At 42.9% G+C, this 16,544-nt stretch overlaps 1 long non-coding RNA gene across 2 annotated transcripts; it reads left to right on the top strand.

Moving 5' to 3' along the window:
- The first annotated feature begins 283 nt into the window (after positions 1-283).
- LOC121076219 lies at positions 284-8,261 on the top strand. 2 transcript variants are annotated; one of them, XR_005823397.1, is made up of 3 exons: positions 284-377; positions 782-920; positions 7,317-8,261. It is a non-coding gene; the product is annotated as an uncharacterized LOC121076219 (long non-coding RNA). The 2 variants fall into 2 exon arrangements; XR_005823398.1 differs by lacking the exon at positions 7,317-8,261 and adding an exon at positions 2,782-2,851.
- Positions 8,262-16,544: the final 8,283 nt, after the last annotated feature.

Raw genomic sequence — 16,544 nt, forward strand, 5'->3', positions numbered from 1 at the left:
ACACTGTGGCCAACAGTCTGTGTGGGATGTCCAAGGACTTAGTATCAAATGGATCTTCTAGGTCTTTTTAATAATGTAGTCTGTCAAGGCAGGCTTAAAGCTAGAAAGGAGGTAGGAAATGACTATGAGCTTTTGTTGCCCCTGCTGCCTCTCTCCTGATGGCTGCCAACCCAGAATACTTCAGTGGAGCTAAACACATTTCGAAGACTGCTATTTTTAATAGAAAATGGATGTCACAACTCATTTGGCACTTTGTGCTGACCATGCCTTGTTTTATCTACAATTATTTAGAATAGTGCTCGAGACAGCCTTGTGAGATGTGTGGTCTTTGCAAATTGCAGTATGATTCTAACTTCAAGTGACACTTGGCAAACAAAGTAAGTGTTCACTTGGGAATCCATTTCATCCTCCATACATATAGAGGGGCTTGCACTCCCAACACAGAGCAGAGACAATGTCTTGCCACAGGCTGGGATGATGGGATGGAGGCTTTCAATTACAGTTGGGAGCAGGGAGCTCTGTGCACCCTCCATACTGGCTGATGCTCACGTGTATGTGAGGAAACATTCAGATGTCTGTAGGATTTCTGTTGGGTCGAGGGGATGAGGTAAAAGAGAACGCATGAAATAAAGAGAAAAGGAGAAGGCCAGGTGTAGTCTCAGAAGCAAGGTTATCTTCCATAAACTAGTTAGCTTTTGGGCTGGGATAGGCCTGGAGATATGAGTAACTTTTTACTAAGGTGTGATTTCTCATGTAGTACTTCACCTGATACAACCTGCAGGCTGCCAAACTATCTGTGCAGACTGAAAATGGCAACAATCATCCTCAACTCTTGTTAAAGACATCATCAGGGCAAGTGAGAGAATCCAGAAGGTGAAAATCTGAATTGAATCTAGCCTGTGTGAACAGATCTTCTGAAGGTAATGGAATCCCTGAATTTCCCTCTACTGTGCAGGTCACCTCAGTTTGGTGTGCTCAGAGTGATCAGTTTTAATTTCCTTGATAATACGCTTTGGGATTTAATTTTTTTCTTTTAGAGGAGGTAAAGAGAGTGGATGTGTGACTGGGTTGGAGGCAGGTTACAAGAAATGAAAGCTATGGAAGGAAATGTCCTTCCTGTACTGTAAATTGGGAGAAAAAACCTTACTGCTGAAAGGGAGAATGACTTTATAATGGGCTGTCAGAAAGGAAATTGTGCTGCTCCCGGAGTTAATCAAAAGAGGAGTGTAAGAGGAGAAATGGCCTCTCAGACAGTGTGCCAGTCTGAGAATGACAAGTTGGGAAGATGTCAGATACAGGTGTCCTCACCATGAGGAGGATAAAGATGATACCATCTTTTCTCAGGTGAAATCAAAATACATTTTTAAAAAGTGTGTGGAGCAGTTTTATTTCTTCATTTAAATAAATGCTACTTGGAAAATAAAGCCAAGGAAGAGCTGTTTGAGACTTGCCTTTGCCTGATGTGGCCAGGAGCTGCCAGCAGTGGAGCAGGGACAGAGGCTGGCCAGTCTGTCCCCGTCTTCCAACCTGCGACGCATTGGTGCTAGCCAGGTCTGCACCTCTGGAAGCCCCTTTCAGACCCCTGGGCAGACTTTGCCCTGGTCAGTTCTGTTATATTTTTGCAGTCTGTATGTGCTGGTGGAGAACTTGGCCAGCAGAGGCTGAAGCCTACCCAATATATCTTGAACTTTCAGCTATAATCCTGCACCTCCCTTCTGGCAGGACTTTTTATAAGACTTTTGCATTCCCCCAGCCTTATTCCTCCTGAAACCTCCTTCCCCCACTAACACCTTAGGCTGGCTGGGATCCTGAGGTTTCTCTCTTCCAAAGGAAGGATCTGGCAGGAGAGGGGATTGTCCCTGGCAGCCAACTTGGTGGTGGCTTCAGCCATTAGGAGAGTCCTAAATTAAGAAGTTTTGCTTGGTGTTTAGGCCAGGATTTCATAATTTTCTGGTTTTATTAGTTTGTTTGTACTTCCTTAGCCCCTGGATGATAGATTTTAAACCACAGCCCCTGCTGCAATCCATCTCTGCTCTTTTTTTAACTGTGCTGTTTGGCTCAGTCTTATCCCATTAGACTCTCTGCAGAATGTCTAAAAAGCTGTAAAGAGTAGGAAAAGAAAAATAAAAAGAGGGAAGAAAACCTTCTCTTCCCACTTTCACCTTCCAGAAATTTTGGCTTAAGTGCGCATGGTCCAGAAACAGGGGCTTTCCAAGACAAACAGGCTGCATTATCACACCACACTCCCCTGGCAAGGAATGAACTTTAACAGCCTAAAAACATATTTTTACGTGGATGGGGGACAAATAGTTGCAAAGCAAACATTGAGCGTGTTCGCAGGTGCTGTGCTCCATTGTGCTGCCAACCAGATGTTCTGTGCTGGCTGGGATGCTGCCCTGGCCTTTTCTGGGATGAAATGTCACTCTTTGGGTGAAGTAGAGCAAAACTGTGTATGATTTCCTAGAACGAGCATTTAATTTGTAAGCTATTAATATAGCTGTGTCTTTGTGTTGGGCAGGACACCAGTCAAAATAAACATGTAAAATTTGACCTTTAGAAAATTAACTACCATTGGACCATAAAAATCTGGACTTGCTACGGCAAGTTGTGGTGCAGTTGAGTATTATGGCAGTGTTTTTAAGAACAGTCTTGCTGTATGTCACTGGAGTTGGGAGGATTTGGGGGAGCTGTCTGTACACAGAATCCCATCTGAGTGTGTGGGGTTTGTGTTGTACTAAGTGTATCTGTGAGCATCTCAAATGTTTTCTCTATTTTCTGCAGGCTGGATGTGGGGGAAAATCTCTAAACAAAAGAAGAGATGTATGTTATAACCCCTGATCCAATAGGGATGTCTGATTGACAAGCACTAGGATTGACTAGCCAAGAGAGCAGGTTTTGCCAATACAGATACTTTTGGCTGTGCAGTTGAGCCTCTCTGCACAGGAGGCTGAGCACAGCTATAAACTGCTGCATTGGATCAGGGATTCCACTGTCCTATTTCTTATTGGTGTCCCATGTGTTGCTTTACATTTCTAGTTTTGTTTTTGTTAGAGAACCAGTTTGTCAGCAAAATCAGATTAAATTCAGCCTTTCCCCTCTCAACTGGAGAGACAGGGGTATGAGCTCTCAACATGTTTGTTCCCTGTTGAGGGCAGTGGGTGCCTTTCCCTACCACGTGGTTCATCCTGCAGCATCCTTTCTGCTCATTCTGGGGAAGCCCATAACCTGTTTTCCTTGCACAGAAACTGGCGTGATCTCAACTTTTCACCCCAGAATTAACATCACTTGCCTTTCTGTGTCCCACCTTTCCCACCCTGGAAAGTCCCACCTTTCCATAGTGGGACTACACCTGCTCCTTCTTGCCTGATGTGACAAAGGAAGCCCCATTTTGCTTTTACAACTGTTGAAAGGGCCACCAAACTGACTTTGTTTTTTCTTTTCTATTTTCTCTTTTTCACGGATGCCTTGTGCTTGAAGCAGCACCACTAATCGACAGGGATTCAGAGGAAATGTACCCATGTCAAACGCTGTCTGCTCCGGGACCTCAGTAGAATATTAATAGCCATGCCTACCTCTTATGTGTTATATTTAATCCATAGTTTGGAAGCCTCTGCTGCTCTGTTCTCGTGCAGACAAGCTGTGAGGCTGACGGGAGCAATTCTCATTTGTGCTAGCAGCTCCTCTTGAAGATTTTCCTCTGAGATGGCACAGGTCAGATTGTCATGTACGTGAAAGCCACATTTCACTCCTAGCAACAAATGGCATCCTGGAGTAGATGTAAATAAAAATGGCCCTCACAGTTCTCAGAGTAATGTAAAGCAGCCTTAAATGAGAAATCAGCCCTCTGAGAGGGAAGATGCTCAGATCACAATTAAGTGCTGTGGTTGTGCCTACCCCAAACACTCGAGCGCTGTCAACTCCTTTCCAGTTAATAAACCATTTATGGGGCCTGCTTTTAACATAGAGCAAAATATTTTTCAGTCAACTGTGATGTATGATTATATAGCTGACATCAAACATGAGCAGATACCAAGTCAAAGGAATGAATTTGGTCCTGTTCCTGTAATTCCATTTCCATGTTAGCAATTTTCCCCCTCTTTAAATGGTGTTTTTATTGAATGCTTCAAAGGTCAGCTTGGACATTCAGAGAAAATTTGTAACTCAGATTGCTTAGTATTTTCTCATATAGCACAGCCCTACATTACTCGGTGTCAGCAAATTAAGGAAATGAAAGTTGTGGCCAAGGATTACAATAGTACTGGTGTTAACCTTTTATAGCATATGGCATCCTATCAATTCTAGCCACAGGAGAAAACTTGCTGTTCACATAGAGCAAGTGGGTGTTGAAGTTTTTAATCTAAAAATGAAATCTTGCCTCTAGGAGAGGAATATAAAGACCATAGATCTTCCTTGCTGCTGGAGAAACCCCTTGAGTAGCTGAGACCTTTTCAGCCATATGTTCTTTATTCATTCTTTTTTCCTCCTTGTGCAAGCATAGGGGTGTCTATTCTACTTGACAAAGGCAATAGTCAAGCACAGAGATACATGGGTGCCCATATATTCACAAGACTGAGAGCCTGGGAAGATGGATGGATGACCTACAAGCTTTTTTTGTTTGTAAAGCCCTCACTTTTCAGCAAGGTCTGGTAACACATGCTCACCTAAAGTCAATTTTTCTGTGTACTGCTGGGGAGGCTAATGAGATTGCTCAGCTGTTTGAGTACCTTGCTGGATGGAGGTCAGAATTAATCAGGCTGTAATTATTCAGGTGAACTGAATTTTAACTTAAGTTTGCTTTATGCAATAGTAGCTATATACTTGTTCAAAGCACCCTTGATTCCACTTGGCCAATAAAAATTGATAGGGCAGTTTCACTTCATTGCTGCTCAGTGTTGGTTTTTGATTTCCCTGGGAGTGTTTTGTTTTCCTTTCTCTTTCTGACATAAGTTTTGTGGAGAAAAGCAGTTCAAAAGCTCGTTTTCACCCCAAAGCACAGCAGCATATATCACATATTCTTGGAAGGGCTTCGTTTTGGTCTCTAAACTTAGGTTACAAGCAATACATAAATGGTTCTAAAAAAAGTTGTCAGAAATCTCCCGGGGGGGTGGGGGGGCGGGGTGGGCTGTGTAATAAGGTCAGAGTTTATTTGGTAATGCTCTTTCAGTGGATGGTCCAAAGATTAGGAATTAATTTAGCTTGCACATGAATAATTGAGTTGAAAGGAAACTAAAGGCAATGATTCTACTTATCAGGTCCTACCACTGTAGGATATGCTTATTCATTTTTTTAATTTCTGCAGAACTGGGGTAAAGTAAAAGGTGTAGCTAAGCAGTTGAGATACAGGCCAAAGAGCCTCTTTGTGTTGTTATGACCGGATGCCTGAACTTAGTCTGCAAGTGCTTCTTTGGAGGGAGAGGATCTCCTGTAGACAGGATTTCATAGCCACCAACTTCGCCTCCTGTTTTGATTTGCTTTTAAAGGAGGCTGCTTCATGCTTGTCCTCCATGCACAAAAGCACCTCAGTGGGTGGGAGACTTGTGATTATTGTTGGACTAGGTTTAACATCATACCTTCCTGGTCCTGAAAATGGATGTCTTAAGGGTAGTGTGGGCATGCCCTCTCCTACCCAGTCAGCCCTACCTGTTTGCTGTGTTGGGAAAAGTGTAAGCCATGCTTTCAGTCTCTGCATGCAACAATGTCCAGGCTATAGTAAAGCGTACAGGGGTGCTTAGAGCTGAATGGGCGACCCACAGTACTGATCCTGACATCTTTATCCTTGGAAAGCATTTATGTGCTCAGTTAAGCCCTTGTATCGTTAAACTATTGCAGAGACAAATCACTGTACAACATATCTGGGGTCATGAGGCTGGCTCCTTGTATAAGTGGGCTCTTGTGGGGAGGATGAGGTGATAGGGTCAGAGTTTGGCTTGGTTGGAGGTGGTGAACTGGAAATGGTCCCAGGCAAGCAGAAGACTGGAACTGGGAGATGATTCATGTAACCTGGAGGTGAATCATACTTTAAATAACCCCACCAAAATACCTATTTTCTACATTTGTTCTTTTGGAGTCTGAGCTAGAGGTTGCTGTCCCCAGCTACTTGCTGCAGAGCCCCTTGCAGGTTGCTCCCGTGCTTGTTCCTTAACTTGTTTTAGTCGGGATGGTCCAGTTTGCTTAAACGCTTAAAATATGAGCTACTTTTGACAGGAAGGACTCAGCTGACAAAGGAGCTAATAATGTCCTGCAGAAGTAGAGCTGGAACGCACAGAGGATCATAAATTTTTCAGCTCACACAACTGTAGCAAAAAGATGGGGATTCATAAGGAGGTGGCTGAATTAGCCTTGAAAAACAGGTTTATTTCTATTTATGGATTTTAGAATTGCTAAGTCTAGAAATGTTACATTTTTTTCACATAAAGAAATGTTGACAAATTCAGTTTCTGAATGTTTTTAGCTGCCCTGCAGTCTCTTCAAGTATGCATAAAAGGACCTAACCCCAGTACTTTAGATGTAAGGAACATTATGAAACTGTTTTTCTGAAATATTAAACTGTTGCATTCAACAGAAAATGAACAATTTCAGGCAGGCTGGTCAACTGACATAGGTATTAATTTGGGACTCCAGTAACTAATGCTGGACTCAAACTTGAAATGGGAAATGTCCAGATGATCTGAAAGGGACTTGTGTGCATGGACTCCTGAGGCTGGGGACCATTTCAGAGGTGGACTTACAGGACACTCAGTGAATTCCTGGTGCCTGGATACCCAAATTGTTCTGTAAGGTTTGACAGACAGATAATGTTAGTAGTGTCAGGGGTTGCATCAGATAACATCTGTCTCTCACACAGAAGCCAGCGCGCTGGGTCAAAGTTAAACACAACCTATGGCTGCCAAGATCAGGGGGATGGAAATTACGTCTCATGCTGGACCTTTGGGACATTATCCCTACATTATCCCTTTCTCTGAAACAGTAGGTCTGGTCTGTGGAAACATAGAGTTACTTCTTTTTAATGTTGTTTCTTTTAACTGAGAGGAATAAGTCTTGATTGCATCAGAAATGCAACTTCATGCTAGGCAGGATTTGCAGAAGTGAAGCTGACAGGAGGCGGCCGGACTACAAATTAAAAATGAAGCAGAGCAGCCTTTTCTCATTCCACCAGCTCAGAAAGATATTGAAAGTAAACTGCTGGCAAGTAGACAGTGAAAAGCAAATTAGATTTGGGACCAGATGGTGTAGATCAGTATAATACAAGTTGATGTCAATAAAGTGGTATGATTAATGCTGCCAAGAATATCACTCATGATCTTTTTCAATTTCAGGTGTTATTTGCAGCACAGGTGAGGCAGTTACACAGACACATGCACAGATCATTTTGGAAAGTGGGATTTAATTGAATGTCTGTTCCAAGAGAAAGGGCTAGGCCTGCGTCCAGACTTATTTGGAAACATGTAGGCTCTGGAGCCTGTCCTGGAGGGGGGAATCTGGGGCTGAGGAGGAAGAGAGCAGCACATCTGTGTGCTCAACCTCCGTGAAGGACTTGATCCCAAGTTCTGCAGGCTTCCTCCCTGGGAAGGGGCCTGCTGTGGCTTTGACCTGGTGCTGAGTAAATGTGAGAGCCTCACTTTACTGCGTGTGTTTTGCACATCTGCATCCTTGGAGCCTTTGGAAGGGCTCTGAAGGATTTCGCGTTGCTCACTGCTTGCTCTGGACAATTCCTTCAACACTGCCAGCAGCCTCCCTTTCAAGGGCAAAACATTTACCCGACATGCAGTTCTCCTTTGACTTCAGTCAGAATGTGGATGATTACTTATGTAAATACTGTTGCAGAAATAGGGCATGCTTGTTCTTAGAGTTTTTTTCTGCAGTCTGAAAGGGGAGAAGAATTAGGGAGTCCTGCAGGAGAGGCTTTTTTCTCTGACAAAGACTTAAAGTATATCATAACTGTTTACCTAAATCCCTAGGTGTTTCCAGGTACGCCCCTCAGTGATTAACTTGGTGTGCACTTTGTGGTCATGGTCCAAATTAGTAGGAGATTTAGCTTCAGGAGTATCTTCATAGTGTGTTTTATAAATTAAGTCATTAGTATTAATTGTTGATAAGAGTCATTACCCATTCTATGTGCCAATTAAAACATGACTTTTTTATTGTATTAAATGCAAGTAGTAATTAATACTTCAGCTGATGCCGAAGTTATCTGCACTTGTGTATGCTGTTAAAAATGCTTGGACTGACATTTTTGTATATATGTATATAATAAAAACTTTTAAAGAATGGACAGAATGTGTCCTTTACATATCAGTTTATGGGTTAATGTCTGATAACTGGTTGGTACGTATTAGGATGATGTCATTTCTGTTTTGTATTTTAGTAATTATATATTATTGCTCAGTAAACATGAGTGCACTTGCAGAGTGTTATGTTATCAGCATCGGTTTACTCTTGTCAAAAAACAAACTACTTCACTGTTGGAGGGTATTGTCTGAGGACTTCGTGCACTGAAAATTCTCAGTGGATTCTGATGGCCTCTTAATATTTTATATAAATATCAACAGAAAAAAAATATAATTCATGTAAAATAAAGGCCTCATTTGTGGATTTAGATACAAAAATACAAAATAGAGCTGTAAAAGATGACTGATAGAATGGAGAATATCTTTAAACAAGTCACGTTGTCTTGTTTTCCAGGAAAAAGCTGTTGCTAAGGGTCAGGGCTTCCTTAATGAGCTTAAATGTGCAACAAACATCTTTTTACACAGTGGAACTTTTTTATGGAACTTTTATTTATCTTAAATATTTATTGGTAAGGAACTTGAGAAACTTCAACTCAGCAGACAAGCACCAGTGAAAAATGAATGCCCCTTTTACCCTTAGGTAGGCACAAAATAGACCAATTCTGAGTATTTAGACACGATTCTTATCTTGTTCATTGCCATGGGAATTTAGATACTTAAATAGAAATTAAGAGCTAAAATGCCTTTGAAAATCTCATCCTCATAGATGAATATCTTGTTCTATGACTACCTTTTAAAATATATTTTCAGTGACTTAACATGCAAGTTCTTCATTCTCTGGGTGCATCTTTTTCAGTGTTTCTTGTGCTTATTAACCACATTAGCAATTCCTATTCCTTATAGCACACCAGGAGTTAATATATTCACTTCCTTTGTGTATGTATAAGTGTGCATCTCCCCTTTGGTTTGTATTGAATCTGAAGCCTGAAGTGATGATCAATGGCTCAGATTATTTCATTGCTGTCAGCTATTGACTTTCTCTGTCTGATATCAGAGCTGCTTTCCCAGGGCTATGCTAGCAGGGTAAAAACCAGGAGGGGGAGAGTTGTGGGGGGAGCCAAAGAAAAGCTTGACAGAAGTCTTGCCATTTATCTTAAAGCTTCTTTAACTGTGAACGTACATGGAAAAATTGCTTGAAAACCGTGATTCAGGGTGGAAAATCAGGGAAGCTGAAATTTTCTATCAAAGATGTCAAAACTGGGTTAGCTTTTTTTTCCCCCAGTAGGGTTATTTATGTAATGATTGTTTTCCTCAACCTTTTTTGAAGTCCAAGTGTTTTATTAGCTCTAAGGTACCATGCTGCTTTGGCAGTGTGGCTTCCCTTCTCTGTTGTGGAAGTCATCAAGACCAACATATGTGAACACAAAGTCCTCCAGGTTCTGAAAGTAAGCTTTTCTGTGATTTCTATCTGTCTATTAAAGTTGGGTTCCTGATTCATCATTCTTTACTCTGTAATGACCTACGTGAGTGCGGTGACCACAAATTGCTTCCTGATTTAGAACAGTAGTACTTTACCTCTTTTGCTGAAGATGAAACTAGAGTGTTAGGTATTCAGAGAAAGGTAATATCAAGAGGAAGTGAATCTGTCATTGGAGCACTAATAACTTCATTTCTTGCTGTAAGAGAAGCCACTTCTGCAGGTCCCATATTTTTATAGGGAAGTGCAAGCATCTTTAGCTGCAAATCTTTAGGCTTTAATAATATTACCACCTTTCAAGTGATAGTATAGAAGTGATAGTATAGATGTGGAGTAGAATAGAATCATAGAATTGTTAAGGTTGGAAAAGACGTTCAAGACCATCCGGTCCAACTGTCCACCTAGGGAGAAGACGGGGTAATGGTGGAAGAAACTAGATGTCGGTGAGTCTTTGAAAGATTTGAAAGACTGACAGCTGACTCAGGGAGAAGAGAAGGTTCTGTGTTGGTCAGCGTCCTTCCAACTTGGCTTCTTTTCCCAGCTCCACTGCTTGGGGCTGTGAGACTCCTTCAAGTCAAGAGAATCTGCATTGACCTCAGTGGATTGGAGTCCTTGGCATTGCTCTGGGTCTGAAACATGTGGAAGGAGGCTGCATGTAGCAGCCTGGACACCGGTGTGGGAAGCTGGACAGACAGATGGGATGTCTTGTGGCTCTGAGTCATGGTGCTGAGTGTGAACTGGAAGCTGCTTTTCTGTTGGGTGTCTTGGGGCCACAGGTGTGGAGGTGAGAGTGGAAAGACTGGAGGAAGGAAGGGATGAGCGTGTCTGTGGGCAGAGAAACCCCCTGGGTGTGGATAAGGTTTGGATTTGATTTAGGTGCTAGAGCTGCTTTTTTAGCACAACACAACTTAGCTTTCATTTAACTAGCCCAAATAGTCTATTATAAATGGCATGTGGCCACCACAGTAGCAAAATCACTGTTTACTTAATCAAATGTGATTAATACATTGGTTTTACATTAGTATCTGCTTTTCTCCATTGTGGGAGTAGTCAAGGGATTCCCTTTGTCTGCTAGTGAGGAAGAATGTGTTTTTTATCCTTTTCTGCTTATTGTGCAGTCACGTCAGCAGTAAAAAATGTCTTTAAAAATGCCTTCTTTTATCAGTGGAGAGATCAATACATCAAGTTTCTGAAAGCATAATTCAATAACATGCTGAGGGGGAATAACGCGAGCTCTCTCGGTGAGGCTGCTTTTCAGACACGGAAAGACATTGTGGACTTCATTTCTGAACAGGGTAAGATTAAAGGGATTTCAAGCGTGCCTTGAAAATATAAGGGAGAATAACGTGGGCTTGAAGCAGGTCCTGTGCTACAGAACAGAAATAAAGCATTGCTGCAGATAATGTTTGCCTCTGCTTCTAGTGAAATCAACAATCTCTGCTGCAAATCAGACTCATTGCCAATCACTAGCTTTAGAAGATATGGAGGAGTATGTGCTGTCTTCAAGTGGGAGCCACCACTGGAGCTGGAAGTCTTTGCCAAAGAAATAATAGCGAAGGCTAAGCCCTTTGAGATAAGCTGGAGGGTTTTTAAGGGACTTTGAGAAGTATTGGTCAGATGCATCCCAGGTGAAACTTTGAACTTGATAAGTGAGACATATTGAAGTCAGTTGAAGGAGACACAGAGGTGCACCATGATCTTTTCTGCTGCTTTTTCTTGGGTAGAATGTGCTGTCAAAAGAAATAGTGTCTCTATTTGATGGCTTCTGACAGGGGAAAGAATGTGGGGAGCCAAGTTAATGCCTGTAAGCAGTCTATCGCAGTGAAGTTATGATTTGGCCAGGATGTTACTGTAAAGATCTTGCAAAAATATCAGGTGTGGTGTATGAGGCCTTAGAACCACCACCCATCACAATTGTCGTGGGATTACTTTCTGGGTTTTCTTTTCCTGCTCATAAATACGAGTGAGGTTTTACTGCTCCATGGCAAATGCATGACCCCTTCCCTCTGAGAGGGGTTTGGCCAGTACACTCCCTAGACTATTGAGTCTACCACCAGTCAGGGTAACTTTAATTACTTATACCCATTAATTTCATAGCATGCTCACAAAATCTTCTCTTGAACCAGAAAAACATTAAAGCCACTGAAATCCAGAATATTCATCATATAATTGACTGTAAAATGTTTCTTCCTCCTGACTGACTTTGTCCTTACCACTTTGTCAGCCTAGTCAGTCTCTAGTCACCTAGTGAGGTGTCAACCTCATTACCTCTCTGCAGAAACGTTTTCATTTCCAGACTTATTCCCGTACTTGTCATAGTCATTAACAAGTAAATACATCTCATAAAGCACAGAAATGAACTCATAATTATAGCTTTTCCAGCCATTAACACATGTGATAGTTAAGTCTGATTATGAACTCTGCCTGTCCGCATTCACTGGCAACTCTTTCCTGTGGGTCTCTCTATTTCTTTGCCTGCTCTGAGTGGAACTGACTTAGGAGTCCATAAAGCTAAAATCTAATTAAATAGCAGTACTAGTCCCTGCATTGGGTTTAAATGTGCAAGAGTTTTTCTCTTTCTGATTTTTAAATAGTTTCAATAAGCAGATTAAAAAACTCTTAGAAATATGCCCCCCTGACTTTGGGAGATGCCCTGGAATTTAACAGCCCATTATTTTTGTATGGGCGATTTATTGCAGTCAGAAGTGATGCAGTTCGTGGAAAGCAAGTACATGGATAGCTGAATCATTCCATCACTTGTCATGACTCATTCCCATCATTTCTGTCTCTTCATGAAGGGTGCATAAACATGTCTGCGGACTTAATCAGGGACAGGAGCGTCTCATTAAAACACTACCTTGATTAGGGTCATAAAAATGATTGTATAGCCCCCTGGCTAGATTGTAGGAGAGGGGGGGATCAAGATATTCATTCGGAGGAGGATGTCCAAACAAAAAACCTGTGGAGTCTGGCAGATGGACTTCAGTCTGGGCTCATTTTCTTTAACTCCTCACCTCTGCAGGCAGTTCACCAGGTATGATTCCTTCAGGTATCGTACAGTATGATCTGGATCCATTGTGGTGACTTGGTAAATACTTTAAGTGTATTCTGTCCTTTTTCCCCAGTAGACTCTCATAAGATGAACTGTGCAAGCCCCTTTGTGGCTTAGCTTAATTCACTTCCGAAGTGTGCTCAGAGGGCTTATCCAGCCAGTTCCTCCCAGCAAGTGCTTGCTTGACACATCCTCCAAGCTGGCCTGACCAAATGCCACGTTTGCAGTTCAGAAGAGTTTATTAGCTTGTAGAGGGCACTGCGAAATCCAGTTACACAGCTTCTGTTTTGAAGCTGGCTTGCATCTGGTGAGGTTGGATGATGGGCACATGTCCTCGAAGAAAGCCTATATACCCTTAATATGTTTCTTTCAGGGGAAAAAAAAAAGCTTTGTTTTTGGTGGTAGTTAGGCCTTACTGAACATCTAATCATGGGATTGAAAAGCGTGTATGCGTGTCAGGGGTTGGCTCTATTTCTGTCTGGACCAGATTCTATACTTTGTCCCTATCTCCAAGGGATGAGGGAAGAGAAAAAGAAAATAAGTGCATGGTCACATTGAGAGCTGTTGAGCAAGTGCCTAAATCTGTGCAGATAAGATTTTATTGTTACAGTAATAACAATCTTACTATTTGGTTGCTGTAATGCCCAAGAAATCGAATCATAGATGAAGATTGCACGAAGGTAGGAATAGCTCAAACATACCAGCAAAAATACAGTGTTATGCCTAAGGGAGTTATAATCTGGATGTCATATCCTTCAGAGCAAGGTATCTCCAGGCTGAGCACAGCAATAAGCTCATGCACCTGCTGGCTTCAAAAGATATGCAGTACCTGTGGGGGAAACAGAGGTTCTGTAGTTTTGTGGGTAATTGAGCCATGACTGTTTGTGGGGCTGTGGCTGAGACCTGCACCAGGTGCTTCCTAGAAGATAGCAGCTCTGGGACTGCATCCCTGGAGCACAATGAAGCAAAAGCAGGTTTGAATTCACCGTCCTTCATTCTCTGGTCAAGCTTGCAAAACTTGGGCAAACTCCGTCCAATGTCTTCTCCAGGTCTGTGCCTTACAGACATCACCTCAGCAATTGTTGTTGGCTCTTCCTGAGATGATTCCTCACCCCTGGCTGCACGCTGACATGATGTAATAGTGAGAGCGGTCCCTTTATTGCACTGAGAGCACAATGCCTCATTATTCTAAGGATGAGGCTGGTGGGAAACAGCTGTTTTACTAATTGAGTAAATAAAATCATGTCTCTCCCTCCCTCCTCCAGCATGCAGTCATCTGCCTGGGCTCTGTGCATCGTCACCGTCCCCTCGGCTCCCTGCCCCTGAGCAGGAGCGGGCAGTGCTGCTCTGGAAGGCTGCCCTTGCTCTGCTCGCCGCGGTCCAAGCGGTTTGTTTGGTGACTCACACCCGGAGCCTTCTCTTTTCGTCCAGAACCCTGCTCTGTCCTGCTGTTCCATTCGCTCATGCCCCTGCCCTGCCAAAGTAACCACGGCATGCAGGGGGAGAGAGGAGAGGAGCGGTGTTGCCAATCCTTCGTTAATTCCTAGATGTGAAACGATGGGGATAAAGGCGTGTGAGAGGCTAATAATAATGAGCTGTGGTCTTAACGATGGTGAGCAAGGCAGGCTTCTCTAACTAACAACTTATTATAATAAATTTGAGTCTAACAGCACCAGGCAAGTAAATCAATCAACCCTTGCAGGTGGGCTCATTAAAACTAGTAAAGTATGGACCAAAAAGGTCATCTTATTAAAAAGGATTATTTTCCTGTTAAATCCTTTGCTGCCCATAGATGCCAGGAGAGAATTTGGATTCTGTCTGTTGCAGTGGTATAAAGGGGCTGACCTTGTACAGCAATAAATGCCTTTGGTCCTGGCTGCCTGGTGCCAATGGGCATGGCTGCACAAATGCTGGTAGACTTTCACCAGCCTGGCCCAGCTGTGGGTTGCCAGCTGTCCTGTGGGGTGCACTAAAACACAATCAGGGGTGAGTGCTCTCACAGAATGAGTGATCTTGCTCTCCAAGCTTTTCTATGGGCCTCTATCTTACAGACTGAGACATCACCTCAGTAATTGTTGTTGGCTCTTTTTGCAGTGACTCTTCCCTGGCTGTGTGGTATGTCTCTGCTCCTGTCAGGTCCTAATATATTGTAGCCCTCAAGCAGCGTTTTCTGTCTTTGCCTTCCTCTCCTGGCTGCAGGATGTAGTGCTTTGAGAGGCAAATTTTCACAGACCATATTATAATCTTTTTCCTTTGGGAGAGTATATTTACCTTGGAAGAAACACTAAACTGAGAACAGCTATCCAAACAGCTGGCATCCTTCTTCCTGTTTTTCTTTTCTATCAGATAGAGTTGGTAGCTGGAGAGACAGTTTTTTTTTCCCTTCTGAAACTTTCTACCCACACTGTCACTTCAATGACAGCCCTCTCTGCGTAACACCACTCACTCAATACTGAAATCATTGCATTGTTCAGCAGGTCCCTGCAGTGGCAGGGTTGCATGGGGAGGCTGCTGGAGCATTATTTTATGAGTTGCATTTCTGGTGGTAGCTGATTTTAAGGGGGAAAACACCAAATATGTCAATCTGTTATTGTTCAGCAAAATGCTAACATTTAAGACTTTTTTTATCCTGGTAAAAACTACCATTAAGAAAGTGGAGAGGGACAGGTTATGTATCCCACCCCTATGTAGCACACCTGTCGCTCTGTTTCTCTAACCCCATTTTTGATGATCCTGCTGTCTCCCAAAGATGTACAATTAAGGTGGCCACCTCCTTGACCCTCTGTCGGCCAACAAGGCAAGTGGGCACATCAGAGGTGCAGTCCTGCAATCTGAGTCCTGACTGAGACCTTACAGTTCATGCAGCTCATGGCATGCTTGCCTTGTATCCTGCTGTGCTCAGGCAGAACTTTAATTGCACAGCGGTTTGTAAATAAGTGCCCTGCATATGGGAGAAGTACCCCTTCACTATTTTTGATCATTTTAGAAAGGCGTTTTTCTTTTAAGCCTTGAGAGGTCTCAGGGGCTTGTAGGAAATTAATTAGAGAGGCTTGCAGCAGTCCAGGAGTTCGTTCAGAACAAGTAGTTATATGTTGGAAAATGGTGTAGGAGAGGTAAATGAGAGAAATTGAGCATCTTTTATCCCACTAGGTCTCCTTTTTGCATAAAAATTTGAGTCTTTCCTCCTCTGCTCTAGGCCTATCGGCAGAGCACATCAGAGCATTGATGAATGAGCTTCTCTGAATAAGGAGCAGCCCCTTGTCCTCATCTCCAACAACCTTTTCTACTTCCACGGTAACAGGGACAAATTCAGGACGGATCCAGTAACACCGTCAGTGTAGGAGACCTGTCAGCAGTGTGATCAATATAGAACTGAATTGAAGTATTGCTGTTATTAAAGTACAGTAGTATTGTAATACTCTGGAAATATATTTTTTGTTCCCTCTTTTTCACTCATTTCCCTCCCCCTCCCCCCCTTACATCCCTTTAGCCTTTGCCAAAATTTCACCTCAGACCACAGGCAGTATTTTTTTTCCCCAGGAGATGAAGGGTTAAAACAATAGATTGGTTCCTGTTTTTCCTCTGCAGCTCTGGGCTCCAGCTGGGTGCAGACACAGAATAGCAACAAGTCCATGGGAAAGGCTCATCTTCTCACAGCACTCAGAGCTCGCTGTGGGCTTCCCAGAGCCCCCTCACTGAGGCTGGTGGGAGCTTCTTGCAGGGAATATAGCGATGGGGTGGAGATGGTGCATGAGGGAACCCAAGTGGGACTCAAGGTGTTTAGGAA

Source organism: Cygnus olor, chromosome 11 (assembly GCF_009769625.2).
Source record: "Cygnus olor isolate bCygOlo1 chromosome 11, bCygOlo1.pri.v2, whole genome shotgun sequence".
Taxonomy (NCBI): Eukaryota; Metazoa; Chordata; class Aves; order Anseriformes; family Anatidae; genus Cygnus; species Cygnus olor.